Source organism: Lactuca virosa, chromosome 5, assembly GCF_052849685.1.
Source record: "Lactuca virosa cultivar CGN04683 chromosome 5, Lactuca_virosa_CGN04683_v6, whole genome shotgun sequence".
Classification (NCBI taxonomy): domain Eukaryota; kingdom Viridiplantae; phylum Streptophyta; class Magnoliopsida; order Asterales; family Asteraceae; genus Lactuca; species Lactuca virosa.
Genome location: NC_136430.1, coordinates 185455477 through 185471647, shown reverse-complemented (window position 1 = coordinate 185471647; position 16171 = coordinate 185455477).

Below are 16171 nucleotides of genomic sequence, written 5' to 3'. Positions count from 1 at the left end.
TTTCAGTTACTTATTCTTGTGTTTCGTTTTGCATGTTTTACTTCCTGAATGATTTGATTATTCGAAACTCCACAATCTCTCATACTTTTGGAAGTAAGTAGTGAATCAAGACTATCATGAGTTGATTGTAGATTGTCTATGGAGATTAAACATTGCAATGGTTGCTACAATATTCATGAGTACTTAGAAAAATGATGATTTTGAGTATTAGATAAACCCACGCTCAGAGAATTACTTCATGGATTATATCACGAGTAATTATGAGATGATAACATCTTATATTCTTGAAATGGAGATATATGAGTTGTAATTTACAAGTTGGTTATGCATTGGTGTTACATAAACGCATCAGTAACATGATGTTATAAAACGTAGTGTCATGCATGATTTGGTGAGTAAAAGATACAAACATACGAGTCGAAATTTATTCGTTCCTTTTTCCCTAACAGGAAAAGCGATATTTTTGGGCCCCTCAGTGATTTAGTGTTGACATTATAGTGTTGGACTCAACCAGGACTAATTGATGTGTTCATTTAGTAAGTCTTATGAGGTCATCACAAATCGGGAAATCGAGAAACAAAATTTTGGACAAGAGATTGAATGTAATCCATGCCTCATGTCCATACGATATCTTGTAGAATGAAGGAATATTTGATCACTTATCTTAGGACCGACATCTAATCATATCAGAGTCTGGAGTTGCTTTAGAAAGCACCCTTTACTGTTTGATTTAGAAGTTATACTTGCAATTGTAGTTTTAGACTTATCCAAGTGGGAGACTGTTGGATTAGGTGCCTAAGTCTATAACAAAATTTATATATATTTTTGAATTAAAAGCAAAGTCCTTTTAGGTTGCCCTCAAAACTAGTAATTGACATAATGACTTTTTGGAGAGAGGGGTTGATTTATTAGTTTATTATAAGATTGATAAATAGTAATAAATAATTTATTAATATATTATGAGATTAATATATTAATTACTAATTAATCAGAAATTAATTAGAATTAATTTTGGGATTAATTGGATTAATTAAAAAGTACAAGTACTAAAGGTGATAATGTTCAAAAGTTGAGCAAAGGAAAGCTTCCAGAACCTCCCTAGAAGGGATGGATTTGGTGGAGCTCCTTAAGGCTTCTAGAATGCCTTGGGTAGTAAAGAAATGGTAAAAGGAAACTGCCTTATTTGAGATATTAATTTAGTATTCAAATTAGGGTTGGCTTAGGATACCTTAGTCATATATAAATACCCTTAAGGGTCTTAAAAATTTTGGCCACTTCTCTAAGAGCCTTAGAGATGAATATTTCCTTCCTCCCTCATCTCTCCTCTCAAGTCTTCTATTGCTAAGGGTTGGGTACAAACCATTAAATGCACAAGATTTCTGGTGCTTGCTTTCTGAAGCTTGTTCAAGAAGGAATTTTTGATTATTTACTACAATAATCAAAAGGTATGTAAACCCTAAAACCCTTTATGAATTTCGAAAATAGCAGGGTATTCCTAGGGTTGTTGATGTTCAATTATTTGTTGCAATCAATAGAGAAAACTTAGATCCAATAGGTTGCATGTGAACTTAGGGTTAAGTTTTTCCGCCACATATTTTTTTTGTAACCTATAAAACCTATCATATATATCCAAAAATGCTATCGTATTTTTTGTCAAAATCTTCCGAAACCCCGTTTAATGAAGTACGTTGCTATTTCTAACCCTTTTTGAGCTTCGACACAAAAGTGTGATCATACATGCGATCACATTTTTTTCCAAATGATCGCATTTTTTTATTTTCTTCCTTAAATAATATTTTTCGACCCTACAAAACCTCAACACCTTTATGCGATGGCAGAAGTGCAAAAATGCGATCGTATTTTTGCCTTTTTTGCCTTTTTTGCCTCGGTTCGATCATGATTCCTCCTTTTAAGCAATCCAAGTCATTCCTCAGCATCCTTCTTGAGTTCCAACTCCAATTAAGCTTCAATGCTTCCTTTAAATGCATATGAAGTTGCTTCTGAAATACCGCTCCACTCGAACTATCTGAAACGACATAAAAAAACATGAGCAAGATGAGAATTCTAACTATAAACATGAGCTAAACATTATTTAAACTAATGACATGAAAATGTGCAAATTATGATGCTAAATGCTAATAAAAACTACCCCAAAAGATGCATAAAATGACATTTATCTCCAACCTTTAAGGATATTTCATAAATGTTTATCGTTATGGAATTGTTACATCTGGAATGTTGAGGATGTAACAAACAACTTGCATTGATGTTGCAGTTAATTCGTTTATTTGAACCCATTAATCAACGTGATAGATGGTTTTTGAGATTTGGATAATTTAAAACACTTCATGGTAAATGTTGTTAGATGTTTATATTGATGATATTATCTTGGAGGATATAAATGTTGCTATAAGATGGAATCATTTTGTCTTAAAAAAGTGAATGTATTAGGTTGGAGAATTATTTTAAATTACCTTCAAAAAATTAAATGTCTTAGCTGGAGAATTACCTTGAATGAATTACCTAAAAATTTGAACCTTGTAAATAAGGATGTAGAGTGCCCTCGGTTTTATGCTTGTTTTGTCCAAGTGTGAAGGTATGGATCATCTTTTTCGGGAGTGTGAGGTGGAGACGAAGACTTGGAATGCTATTGCTTGTTGGTGTGATTTGAAATTGCCTCTTTTGAACTTTGTCAATTATTTAATCTTGTGGGTGGATTCTTTATCTTTACCATTTTCAAAACTATCACACCCTCGGCCGGCGGCTGAAGCGTCAGGATGTGCGACATTGTGATGTGGTACACAATTATTGAATATATTGAACAATACATAGAAGATATAACACAACCATTACTTTTATTCATTATATAATAGGTTACATTGTTTATAATTCAAGCAGAGTTCGAATTCCTAACATAGACTAAGCAAGAAGAGAAAAAATAGTACTTCCATCAATCCCTTGATAACTTCCTTCACCATACCGTTGCTTTTGCTGCTCATTTCGCTGATAATACATATGGTTTGAAAACGTCAACATAATGTTGGTGAGTCCATATGTTTTTATACCTAGGAAAATAGTTTTATTTTCATATTCGTTTTATCTTTGTTTTTAGGTGTAATTTCTATTCTTTTCCTTTTAAGATATATCATCCCTTTCGCTTATCCTAAAACTTCACTTGTAAGATTTTCACCCCTTTCGCTTATTGATACATACTATTACTACTTCAAGGCGTTGCCATTTAGGTAGTTTATTTTATTATGGCTGGTCGAACACTATTACAATGAGTTCCTATAATCAAGATTTCGACTAGATATTTGCTCGGCACGACCCTTCATCGGACGTCGTAAAGTAGTTTAGAAAGTTAAGCCTATTGTGATTCGACCATCAAGGTTGTTGCTAGCAACCACATGAGGGGGTGTCAGTCTTATATAGATATATACATATCTTTCCCACTCACTTAAGATTTAATGATTATAAACCGGGGTTAGCTGAAAAGTAATCGGCTAAAGGATAAAAGTTTCGTTCTAATTTAACAATTGTTTTGTTTAGCCCTTTAGTATGTTTGTTGTTCTTTGATCTTATTATCCTTATCTTTCACCTTCTTTGCTTTAACTCCATAATTCTTTGCTTTAATTCCATATATATATATATATATATATATATATATATATATATATATATATATATATATATATATATATAAGTAGTTGGATGTTTTGTTAGGATATTGAGGCAGAGTAACAACTAGGTACAATGATATCCTCTATATTTGGCCATCATAACGCCTAGGTACTATGCTACTCTAGATATGGCCATCATAACACTAGGTACTAAGTTACCCTAGCGTTGGTCAACATAACACTAGGTACTAAGTTACCCTAGCATGGCACTATGTATAATATTTTGGGCAAAGTATCTTCCAGGCATAATATTATCCTAAGGTTTGAGTAACATAACGAGTAGGTATAATATTCCTAACATTTTATGCATTTTTTAAATAATTGACATTGTATAAGTAATAGCATTTTTACAATATAAATAACATGTATCCCCCCCATAAAACATTTGAAAGTCGTAAAGGTGGGGCCGTGAACTCACACTAGTAGAGTAAATCGCAAAAGTAGTGCAGCGTCAGGACTTAGGAGCTCGGAGTATTGCTCAGAAGGTCGGTAGAGGCTTTAGAACCAATAGAGGATGCTTAGAAACGAGTAAGGAATGCTTTGTCCTCAACTTTCTATTTATAACAGGTTTTTGGACCGCGTGTAGCGCATTTTGGTGTGTGCATCGCGCATTTGCATCGTGGCTCCAACTAGGTGATGCCATGTGTCGTTCTCTCACTGGGCTATGTCATCCGCAATCTTCGCAAATCCGTCATCAGTCGTCAGTGTGCGCGTCGTGCATGACGCGCCTGCCACGCGCACATAAATGAATTTTAAAAATTCATATCTATTGCGTATGAGCTCCATTCTTTACCCTCTTTATACCCACACGATGCTCTCAACTAGTACTACAATTTTCCTTTAGGTTGTTTTAAAAAATTTTAACTTTCATCTTTTGGCCTAAAGGGGGTATCCATAAATGATTTTATAAAAATCATAACTCCCTCATATGGGCTACGTTCTTGGAATTCTTCATATCAAAATTCTTATCTTTAGGGTTACTACGACTTTCCTTTTTGTGACATTAGCCAAAATTTAATCGATCTCTTCATACTCTTTTTACGCCGTAAAGTTATTTATGCGGTTGAATTTTATATCTGGTAGAAATCACAAGTTCTCCATACGAATTTGGATTTTTACAAAGTTTATATTTTTGGAATCACGTCGTTATGTACTTTCTAAATATGTTAACCGTTGTAGGTGACGGTACGACTTTTCGCACACTTATTTTTTAGCCTATTGCTCAAAATAGTTGTGTTCTTATGATTGTGTAAGGTTGTAACTGCATATATTTATTAATATATTATTGTATTACACTCTTATTCTATTCCATGTGTTTTTTTTCATTAATACCTAACGGCAGTCAGTGACACATTTTCTTCAGTTGTCACATTCTCCCCCCATTGAACGATTTTCGTCCCGAAATTTAACTTGTGGTCGGGGTGCTTTCGAACAAGTGAGGATACTTGCAATTCATTTGATCTTCCCACTCCCAAGTATAATTTGTTCCTCTCTTAGAGTTTCATTGTACCTTAAATATGGGAATGCGGCTCTGCTTAAAGCCTCTTTACTTATCGATCCAAGATTTTGATTGGTTCCTCGACGAAGCTAAGTTTGGTATTAACCTGAATTTCATTGAGAAGAATGATAAGCATTTCATCAGAGAGATACTTTGTGAGGTTCTACACATGGAAGGCGTCGTGCACGCTGTTGATTTCTTGGGGCAACTTAAGCTTGTAGGCTACTGGACCGAACCTTGCAAGGATATCAAAAGGTCATATCTACCTTGGATTAAGTTTACCCTGCTTTCTGAACCTTATGACTCCTTTCTAAGGAGAGATCTTTGGCATTACCTTGTCTCAAACTTGGAATTCAAGAGGTTTGCGTCTGACATTAACATAGCTCTTTTGGCAACTACGAGTGGTCTTCAACCGCTCTCTGGTTTGCACGATCTTATCAGTGGTCTCATGGATGATCTATGGGTCTGTTATCGAGTTCCTTTGCTAATTATGTATCACCGACTTCTGTCCAACATATCGGCAATCGATACTTCCGACCATAGAGAGCCTCAAATGGTGCAACCTTAATGCTAGTGTGATAGCTATTATTGTAACAAAACTCAATTAAGGGTAGATGAGTGTCCCGTGCTTTTCCAAAATCTATCACACAGGCTCTGAGCATATCCTCCAACTTCTGGATTGTTCTTTCGCTTTGACGGTCGGTCTGGGGATGATAGGTCATGCTCATGTCTAGGCGGGTACCAATAGATTTATGTAGGCTTTCCCAGAATTGAGAGGTAAATCTATTATCTCTATCTGAGATAATGGATAATGATACCCCATGTAATTTGACTATCTCTCAGAGGTACGTCTTGGTTAGCTTCTCCATTTTATATGTCTCCTTTATTGGTAGGAAGTGGGTAGACTTGGTCAATCTCTGGTTGTTGTAACAATCTAGAGGGCTTCTGATGCTCTGCCTTGAATTTAGAGCCAGTCAACACTTGCTTACATACCTAGCAATATCAACCTTCATGTTCGGCCACCAATAAAGATTCTTTAAATCCTCATGTCTGCTTCGCGATGAATGGAGTATCTCGTCTTATAAGCCTCATCTATGACCAGCTTCCTGGTATACCCAAACTTCGAAACCAAAATCTGGTTCATGAAGTATCTTTCTCCATTATCCCTGAGTTCGAGTTGTTTCTCCATTCCTTGCAGGTACTCAGTATTAATATTTTCTTCCATGAGAGCCTCCTGTTAGGTACCTCGAATCTAGGTGGTCAGATTGGATTAGATAGTCATCGTAAGTGCTCTGACTCTGCGAGGTTTGACTCATTCCTTACAAATCAAGGTGTTAGCCACTACATTGGCTTTGCCAAGATGATGGCGGATTTAACATTCATAATCGTTCAGCAGGTCTAACCATCTTTGTTGCCTCATATTGAGCTCTTTCTGATCGAAGATGTGCTGAAGAATCTTGTGGTCCGTGTAGATAATGTACTTTGTCCCGTAAAGATAGTGGCGTCATACTTTCAAGGCGAAAACTACAGCTCCCAACTCTAGATCGTGGGTGGTGTATTTATTCTCATGCACCTTGAGTTTTCGTGAGGGGTAAGCTATAACATTCTCTATTTGAATTAATACAAACCCTACTCCTTGATGCGAAGCATCACAAATATGAAGAAGTTGTCAGTACCTTTTGGAAGGGATAGTATTGGTGCACTACACAACATTTCCTTCAGTTTTTTTTGGAAGGCAACCTCTTGTTTTTCTCCCCAAACAAATTTTATCTCTTTCCGTGTTATTGCTGTGAGAGAGTTGGATATTCTGGAGAACTTCTCTATGAATCTCCTATAATAGCATGTGAGGCCTAGGAATTGACGCACTTCGATTGGTGTCTTGAGTGCTTACCAGTTCTTTATAGCCTAAATTTTGGAGGGACCGACATGGATTCCTTTGCTACTGACCATGTTCCCTAGAAAATGTACTTCTCTAATCCAAAATTCACATTTAGAGAATTTGGCATACAACTTTTCTTTTCTTAGCAATTTCAGGATCATTCGTAGATGCTGCCAGGCTCTTCCTTGGTTCGTGAGTATATTAGTATGTCATCAACGGTTCAATCACGAATTTGTCCAATTAGGGTTTGCAAACACGGTTCATGAGATCCATGAAAACAGTTGGGGCATTGGTCAATCCGAATGGCATAAATAAGAACTTGTAATGACTGTAGCGAGTTCAACGCGGTCTTTGGAATGTTTTCTTCCATGAATCGAAGTTGATGATACCTAGACCTTAAGTCGATCTTCGAATAATAACTGGATCCTTGTAGTTGATCAAAAAGATCACCAATTATGTGGATTGGGTATCTATTCTTGGTGGTCAGTTTATTCAACTTTCGGTAATTGATGCACATTCGAAAAGATCAATCATTCTTTTTGACAAATAGCACCGACGCTTTCTAAGGCAAAAACCTGGGTCTGATGAATTATTTGTCAAGAAGTTTCTGTAATTGGCTAGAGAGTTCTTGCATATCAGACGACGTCAATCTATAAGGAGACTTTGCTACTGGTGCCGCTCCTGGAACTAGATCAATTCGAAATTCGACTTGACTCAGTGGTGGTAATCCAGGTAGATCCTCATGAAATACATTAGGGTAGTTACACACCTGAGTTACATTCTTGATCTCTTTATGTTTCTCCCTCTTATCAATGACATGGGATAGAAAGGCGTACCACTTCTTCTATAGGTACTTCCCGACCTTCATACAGGAAATAATCCTAAGGTTCTTACTAGGTTTGTCTCCATAGACGACTAATGATTCTCCATTTGGTAAAGGAAAACTGAAAGATCTTGTATGCTCAAGAGTCATATTAAAATGATATTGCTAATTAACTTATGATACTAATGGGCATGGTTGCAGAAATCGGGATTAATCGGCGATTAATCATGGATTAATCGCTTGGCGTTCTCCAACCGTCGAGGATTAGGGCATTAATTGGAAATTTAGGATTAATCGGCATTGGCGGGATTAATCGGTCAACAAAAGTCAACAAAAGTAAAAAAGTCGAAAAAGTCAAAAAAAGGTCAAAAAATGTCAAAAACATTTAAAAAAAAATTTTAAAAAATTTAAAAAAAATTCAAAAAACCAACTTTTTTTTTACTCCAAAATTTTCAAAATTTCAATATTTCAAATATTATACGAAAATGTTCATATTTTCGTATTTCCAAATTTCCAAATTACAATTTTTCTTATTTTCTAATTTTGAAGTACTTTTTTTTCTTAAGATATATTAATATTTAATTAATTTTAATATTTTATTAATAATCTATGGTCCCCGATTAATCCCCGCTAAGACCGATTAATCCCTTAACACCAGTCGACCATTGAGCTACCGTCGAACGATTTTTACAACCTTGCTAATGGGTCACACTAACAACTTGATACAATTGATTATTTATTAGAAATTGATTTTAATAAGTATTCAATAAACTCTTATAATTAATTGAAAATTATTTATTTCTTGGAAATAATAATTTTCATTAGCAAGTAACATAATATATATTATATGGTATGATTTATTAAGTCATGTACATATTTTTAGACTAGAAAGACTTTTTGTCTTTATCCTAAAAGTTAAACTTTATATTTTATAAGAGAGTTTATAAAATTTATAAAACTTATAAAACTTTGACTTTCTTTTATAAAATCTCAAACTAGTTAAGACTAGTTATGGGCATTTAATTATTTTATGTAAAAGAAAGACATGTCTTAAAACATGGGGGGACACTTAGACTTTAAGGGACATGATTGTCTTAAAGTATGTTCATAAAGGTTTCACATAGAACATACAAACCCCAAATGGGTCATTAATTCATTTTACGATTAAACATAAAAATGATAGACAAATACCACTTAGCAAACAACCGCATATCATAAATATTCAATCGTATATTCAACCGCATACATGCATATATGTTCAACCACAATTCTACCACATACATACATGATCAACATAATACCAATAAACAACCGCATAACGTATAAATAAAATAAGCAACCTTTATTTATTCAACATTTTATTAATAACCAACATTTTGTTACATATTCAACATTTTAATATACAACCAACCTTTTGTTATATATTCAACATTTTAATATGCAACAAACCTTTTGTTATTTATTCAACCTTTTACTATATCTATCCAACCGATTGATAGACAAGTGTCCCTTAGTTCTACCTATCCCAAGAGAAACACCCCGTTCACTACTTGTGTACATGGCCAGCCGAGTGCTCTAAGTGGCCCATGACTTCCACCCGAAACACCAACCCCAAGATTCCACTTTCGCTACTCTGACTTTGAAAGTACAATTACTTCGTGGCATCGTTCAGGAATCGGTACAAACGGTGCCAATTCTACCGCAACACCTCCTGACTCCCACGTGATGTTTGCGTTGGCCGCGAATGAGGACCAACATCACTCCAGCCCACGAACATTGAAGTGCCTGCAAACCATGTGTCACACGACCATCTAGAAAGACTGGCAACTAACAACTTTTGTGTATATAGCTCTTCCTATAGGTATTCTTTCAACCTAGTAGGCATCCTCAATGATCCGGATAAGGTATTAGGCAAAGATCATGAACTACCCAAACCATTTACGCATAACCCCACAATGTCATTTAAACATTAAATAAAGCATGCAATTCACACCATCTAAATGTGCATTAAAAATGCATTATATTCGTAACCAACACATCAAAGCACAACCATATATCATTCTTTCAAACAACTTAAGCTAGCATGCCATATATATCAAGTTCATCAAAATGTAAGCAACATAGCAATTAGCTCATAATATGACAATAGCAGAAAGCATATAGTAGCATCACAAATATCATATCATCACCAAGCACAAGTAATGACATGGTCATCCTAAAGTGAATCAAATCATCATCTACGAATTGCATGTTTTACTCATACAACCTTAGTGAGTTAAAACTATAAACTCACATTTAGCCTTAATGAAACTCTCATTCTACTCCAAGTCTTGAACTTACTTGAAGTTCTCAAGGCCCCACCTAAATACCACATACCAAACAATTATCAAATAAAATTCATGTTTTAAAAACACAACTTTAATACTTATTAACTTATATATATATATATATATATATATATATATATATATATATATATATATATATATATATATATATATAGTTTATGATACTTAGACATTTTCCATACGTATGTTTACGCACATGATCTGTAGTAATATTTATTCTCATTCACAATGTTATACATTTATGTTTATAAGTACCAATGTGTTCATTTATTAATCCGTCCACACACATACTTACATTTCTAATTGTTCTTAATCCTCTTTACGTATAATAGATACCTTTCAATTTCCTAATCAATAATTGTCATTATGTTTAGTTACCATCCAAATCCAGATGTTGTATTATAAACCATAAAAGAAATAATGGTCATCAAAATATGAATTAATAAATCTTGAGTTTCATCATCCTAACCTGCCCAGATTATAATAGCTAATTAACAACTTTTTAACATACACTGAAATAAGGAGCATGAAATACTTTTGATTTCCTAATAATAAGGTCACCAAATTCAATTCTATAAAAGCCTTGGTCAATACTAACGTCCCAAGAAATTAAGTAGTTACCACTAACTTATGATTCTACTATCCCTTTTAATTGTTCTTTTATTTTTTTAATCATCACATGTACCGTTGACACCACTTTAACCACACAAAAATTCACCCTTGCTTCATGGATACTGCTGCATTCGAGAACGGCCCAACACTCAGTTTGGTGATAAAAATAGGGCTAATTAAGGGTACATATGGTCTGATCAGGTGGAACTACCAACCAACGAGGGTGTTCAAGGTCTTTTTGATGACCAAATACAAATGTGATTGTATGCGGAAATTAGACCGAAGCAACTGAGTGTCAATAGGAGGGTGCACGAATTCTTTTCAAGACTTAAGCATGATTGGAAGGAAAGTCGAGAAATACAAAAAGTAAGAAAGCGACATGTATTATTGGTTCATCGTGGTCGCATGGCCATTAAACATCATGTTCTTGTCAAGATATTAACCTGGAGTGATGCAGTAGGAGAAGGAACTTAATTACCAGGTGTAGAATGGAGTGTTCGACCTCTAAACTTAGATTTCAAGCTACATATCACTTCATCTTGGTTCGAAACCTAGTTGCCAAGAACCCGATTGAGCAGCTTGCTTCATTTTCTTCTCGTCTCCATCTCTTATCTCTCTCGTTTGCTTCTCTCCCTATCTCCCTTCTTCGTTTTCTCTGATTGACGCAAGTGTGGCAGCCCCAAGGAGAGAGTACGTGATCAGTTTGTAGGGTGTAGGAGCAGTAGGTGAACGGTCGGAAGTAACGAACGAAGAAGAATGACAATTACATCAGTTTCCTTATTTGTGGGATAGTTATTAATGAATTTACAATATCGGCCCATATAATTCACCATAATTACACATTACACCCCATAACCCAAAATCATTACATGTAATACTATAAAAAATGACACATTAAACCCCTGGACTTTATTTTTACCTTTAAAGGATTTATTTATCCTAAATATCACCGCAACAATTAACAATTAAATTGTATGCCTATTAATTAATTCTTTCAAATATTATTTGATTCCATTTTTTTGATTTATTTCAATTTATAACCTAAAAACTGAAATCATTTACATAAAAATAATTAGTCAAGTAACGGAAGTTAACATCGTTGACAGAAGGATTTTTGGGTCGTTACACCTTCCCCTAGAATCTCTCCCAAACTTTCTCTTGTTACTCCCTGTCTTTAGGAGGTCAGCCTTCTGAACCATACTGTCACGACGTATTACCTGATTAGTTAGACTGAAAGCCAACCGTTTATCACTATCGTATAATGTTGGCTTAGAAGCGGTGACTAGTCCTTATATAGGTTGTGGCAGCCCCCAAATGTATCTTTCAATCTTTTTGTATTATTGGGTGACCATTCTGGGGTACAGGGTCGTGACATCATTAAAACGGTTGGTATAGGCAGTTATATAAGCTTCCTTCATTGTCAAATTAAACAGTTCTTGTTTCAGTCTCTGCATTTCCTCACGGGAACAATATTCCTCAATCACGAGCTGCTTAAGTTCGCTCCAGGAGATGACATTAGCAGTGCTAATGCCCATAATTTTCACGCAGCTATTCCGCCATGATAGGGCTGCATCCACCAAAGTGCAGGTAGCGAATTTCACCTTGCAGTCCTCCGCGTAGAATCTGATTATAAAAATAGACCCCATCTTCGGTTGACTCTCGTAGGCAACATGTTTCTATATTACTATTAAGGTAGGTGTTAGTTATTAAGAACTCTTGCTAGTCATTCATAGGAAGTGATGGTTTGGTATTAGTTGCCAAAGTTACAAGAGTTTGTAAAACTTATCCACATTTTAAATGTCACAAGTAAATCAGATAAGTTGGTTATATCGCACATAATCCTTTCACAATGCAACATATCTCAATCGTGAAATTCAAATTTTTCCATATATATATATATATATATATATATATATATATATATATATATATATATATATATATATATATATATATATGTTTTGATTACAGATACAAAGTGATTTCTAGAATCACACAAAAGATGTTGTTAGGACTGGAAAAGTAAGATATTTTACATCAAAAGAGACAACAAGTGTACTACTAACTCGCTTACAGACTTTTTCATAACCCTTAACCCAAAAATATTGTTCCTAGTAATCCTTGCTAGAGCCGTCTACCAGAACCCAAAGTAAACAACCAAAAGCGCTAACAACTGTACCACCTGTTGATAAAGGAAACCGGTCATATGTCTGAAGCATATTCCCTCGCCTCAAACACTGCCACTCTTTCCTCCAATATCTCCATACCAAGCTCCATCTCCTCTTTAAAGATCTGTTGCATCAGGATTTGTGACTGAGCCTCCTCTAGGTGGTCATAAGCATGTAGGATCATCAGCTCATCGATGTCTCTACCATGCTCCAACTCTCGGACTCTACCCATAAGTAGTCTCACCTCGCTCCTTAGCATCTTAAGATGCTACTATGCAAGGTATATCCTCTTTGAATGTTGTGTCGTACGTGGGACTAGCATTGATATCGCCGGCTCAACTAGAGTCTCAAGAAAGGAGTAGGTGTTGGGGCTCAGGACGACTCATCCACCGCATAATGAAATCCGATGTTATCCTCCATGTGCCACTTCCTAACCTTGGGAGTCCATGGATATGTAGGGAATGGCCTCTTCGGAGCCGCAGGTGATGATAGAGGGGAAACAACTCTCTTCCTGGAAGGAATGGGGGTAAACTTTCTCGGGGTGTTCTTGGTTCTCAGACCCGTGATGTGAAGTCGATAGGATCTGTGAGAGGGTGGGGCCAAAGATTTTATGATATCCAATGGTGCATCAGGTTCTGTGTCAATATGGTTAGTAGATTCATTTGCGGATGGGTCTGGATAGGGTGAACTGGCGGCTGCTCCATTGTTGGTCACCTCCTCATAGGGCTCTTCCTCCTCGTAGGGGTCCTCCTCCTCGTAGGGATCATCCTCCTCTGACAGGGGTGAAAGTGGTAATGGAACCTCTGAAGTACGATCGTCTAACAGGGAATGAGGCACTACCTGATCCTACTTAGGTAATGGAACTGTCATCCAAATTCCCATATCGACCATGATGATCTGATGATCCTGCATAAGACATCAAACACAACAGATGTTTATGAGAGATAGGATGAGAATTAAAAATACAAATAACATCCAATTATAAGTATGTAGCAGATAGTGCCGGTGTTCCAGCAACTCCATATGTGAAATATATCAGATATATGACTCTAGATCGTCAATCCATGCATCCTCAAGCTAAGTGTCCAATCCTCAAGTAGTGCACCTCGATCTAAATCTCCAATCCAAAGATCCTCATGTGGTGTAAATCAAACTCAGTCGTCAATCCAATAATAATCAAGCGTTTAGTCTGCTAACTACCATATCCGAGTTTAGTCGTACGTCGGTCGGACCATAATAAAACTTAGTTGCACATTCTAGGTCTAATTTTGGTACGAACGATGTACAATACTAACTTTAGATACTGTATTTGACCTAAAATCTTGAGTTTATGATCACATGGATTTTTGTGATGATAGGTAGGTATATTTATAAGAGTTTATGTATATAACTCTATGTATGAATATTGTTTTATTTGGTGTATTTTATTAATTTTTGTTTTGTACTTCAAGACTATCAAATAAGGATTAGCCAGGCAGGAAAAGTTGGAGGGCAGAACCATTTTGGCATATAGCCATTATGAAATCCAGCAACCCAAGCGACAATTTCCATTCTTGACACCTTTCCCGTAAGTAGTCTTTCAGTAGAGTAATTAATATTAATACTTTTATTTATTAGGCTTACGGGTTAAACCTAATTAGAGTGTATGCCCTAGGTTATAGTCGTAGTTCCTAAGGAATTACTAGCTTGGTATAACCAATAGCTCTGATACCATTTCTGTCACACCCTCATCCAACAGCGGAGGCGACGGGCTATGCAATGTTGCGATTTGGTACACAATTATTGAATATATTAGACAATACACAGAAGATATAACATAACCATTACTTTTATTAATTATATAATAGGTTACATTGTTTATAATTCAAGCACAGTTTGAAGTCCTAATAGACTAAGCAATAACATAACAAATAGTACTTCCATCAATCCCTTGATGACTTCCTTCTCCATACCGTTGCTTTTGCTGCTCATTTCAATACATGTGGTTTGAAAACGTCAACATAATGTTGGTGAGTCCACATGTTTTTATACCTTGGAAAATAGTTTTACTTTCATATTAGTTTTATCTTTGTTATTAGGTGTAATTTATATTTTTTTTCCTTTTAAGATATATCACCCTTATTTCTTATCCTAAAACTTCTCTTGTAAGATTTTCACCCCTTTCTCTTATTGATACATACCATTACTACTTCAAGGCGTTCCCATATAGGTAGTTTATTTTACTACGGCTAGCCGAACATTGTTACAGTGAGTTCCTATAATTAAGCTTTCGACTAGATATTTGCTCCGCACGACCCTTCACCAGATGTCGTAAAATAGTTTATAAAGTTAAGTCTATTGTGATTCGACCATCAAGGTTGTAGCTAGAAAACCCAGGTGGTGGTGTCAACCCCATATAGATCTATACATATTTTTCCCGCTCACTTAAGATTTAACGATTATAGGTCGGGTTTAGCTGAAAATTAATCGGCTAAAGGATAAATAGTATCGTTCTTGTTTGGTTTTCTACGCATCAAATACACTCTAAACTAGGTAACAGAAAAATCAAAACTACGATATACCTAAGTGTACATGCAACCTATGGATCTATGGTTTCATGCTAATTACATCTACCCTTGAAAACATAAAAATCAAAGAAGAAAACATAACTCTTATGTAGCCCTTGATCTCCATGCTTGAGATCTCATCCTCCACGAAGTTACTTGGATGAGAGGATCCAAACCAGAAGCCCTTTAATGGTATCACACCCAATGACACCAAAGAGTGGAATAAAAATAACTAGGAGAAGTGTCAATTTCACCAACGCTAAGAGGGTTAGAAATTGTCCCTATGGGAAGAGGAAGAAGGGTTGGCGAAACTTCAAGCCAAGGTGTAAGGAAGAATGAAATCCCTAAGGCCCTATTTATATCCTTGGATCCCTTCCTAGGTTTTGTACTGCTTCCCATGTGGGATGGAATACCTAGAACGAAATTCACTCATTCTACCATGTGGGATGGAGTGATTTTCATCCAACCCTAATCCCATAAGGAGTCTGGAACATTCCTGATTAACCAACTATCGATTAATGAATATTCAACCCTTTAATTAATTAAACTGTTAATTAATTTCCAAAATATATTTCCAATTAGTTTCTAATTAATTATTAACCACAATAATTAATAAA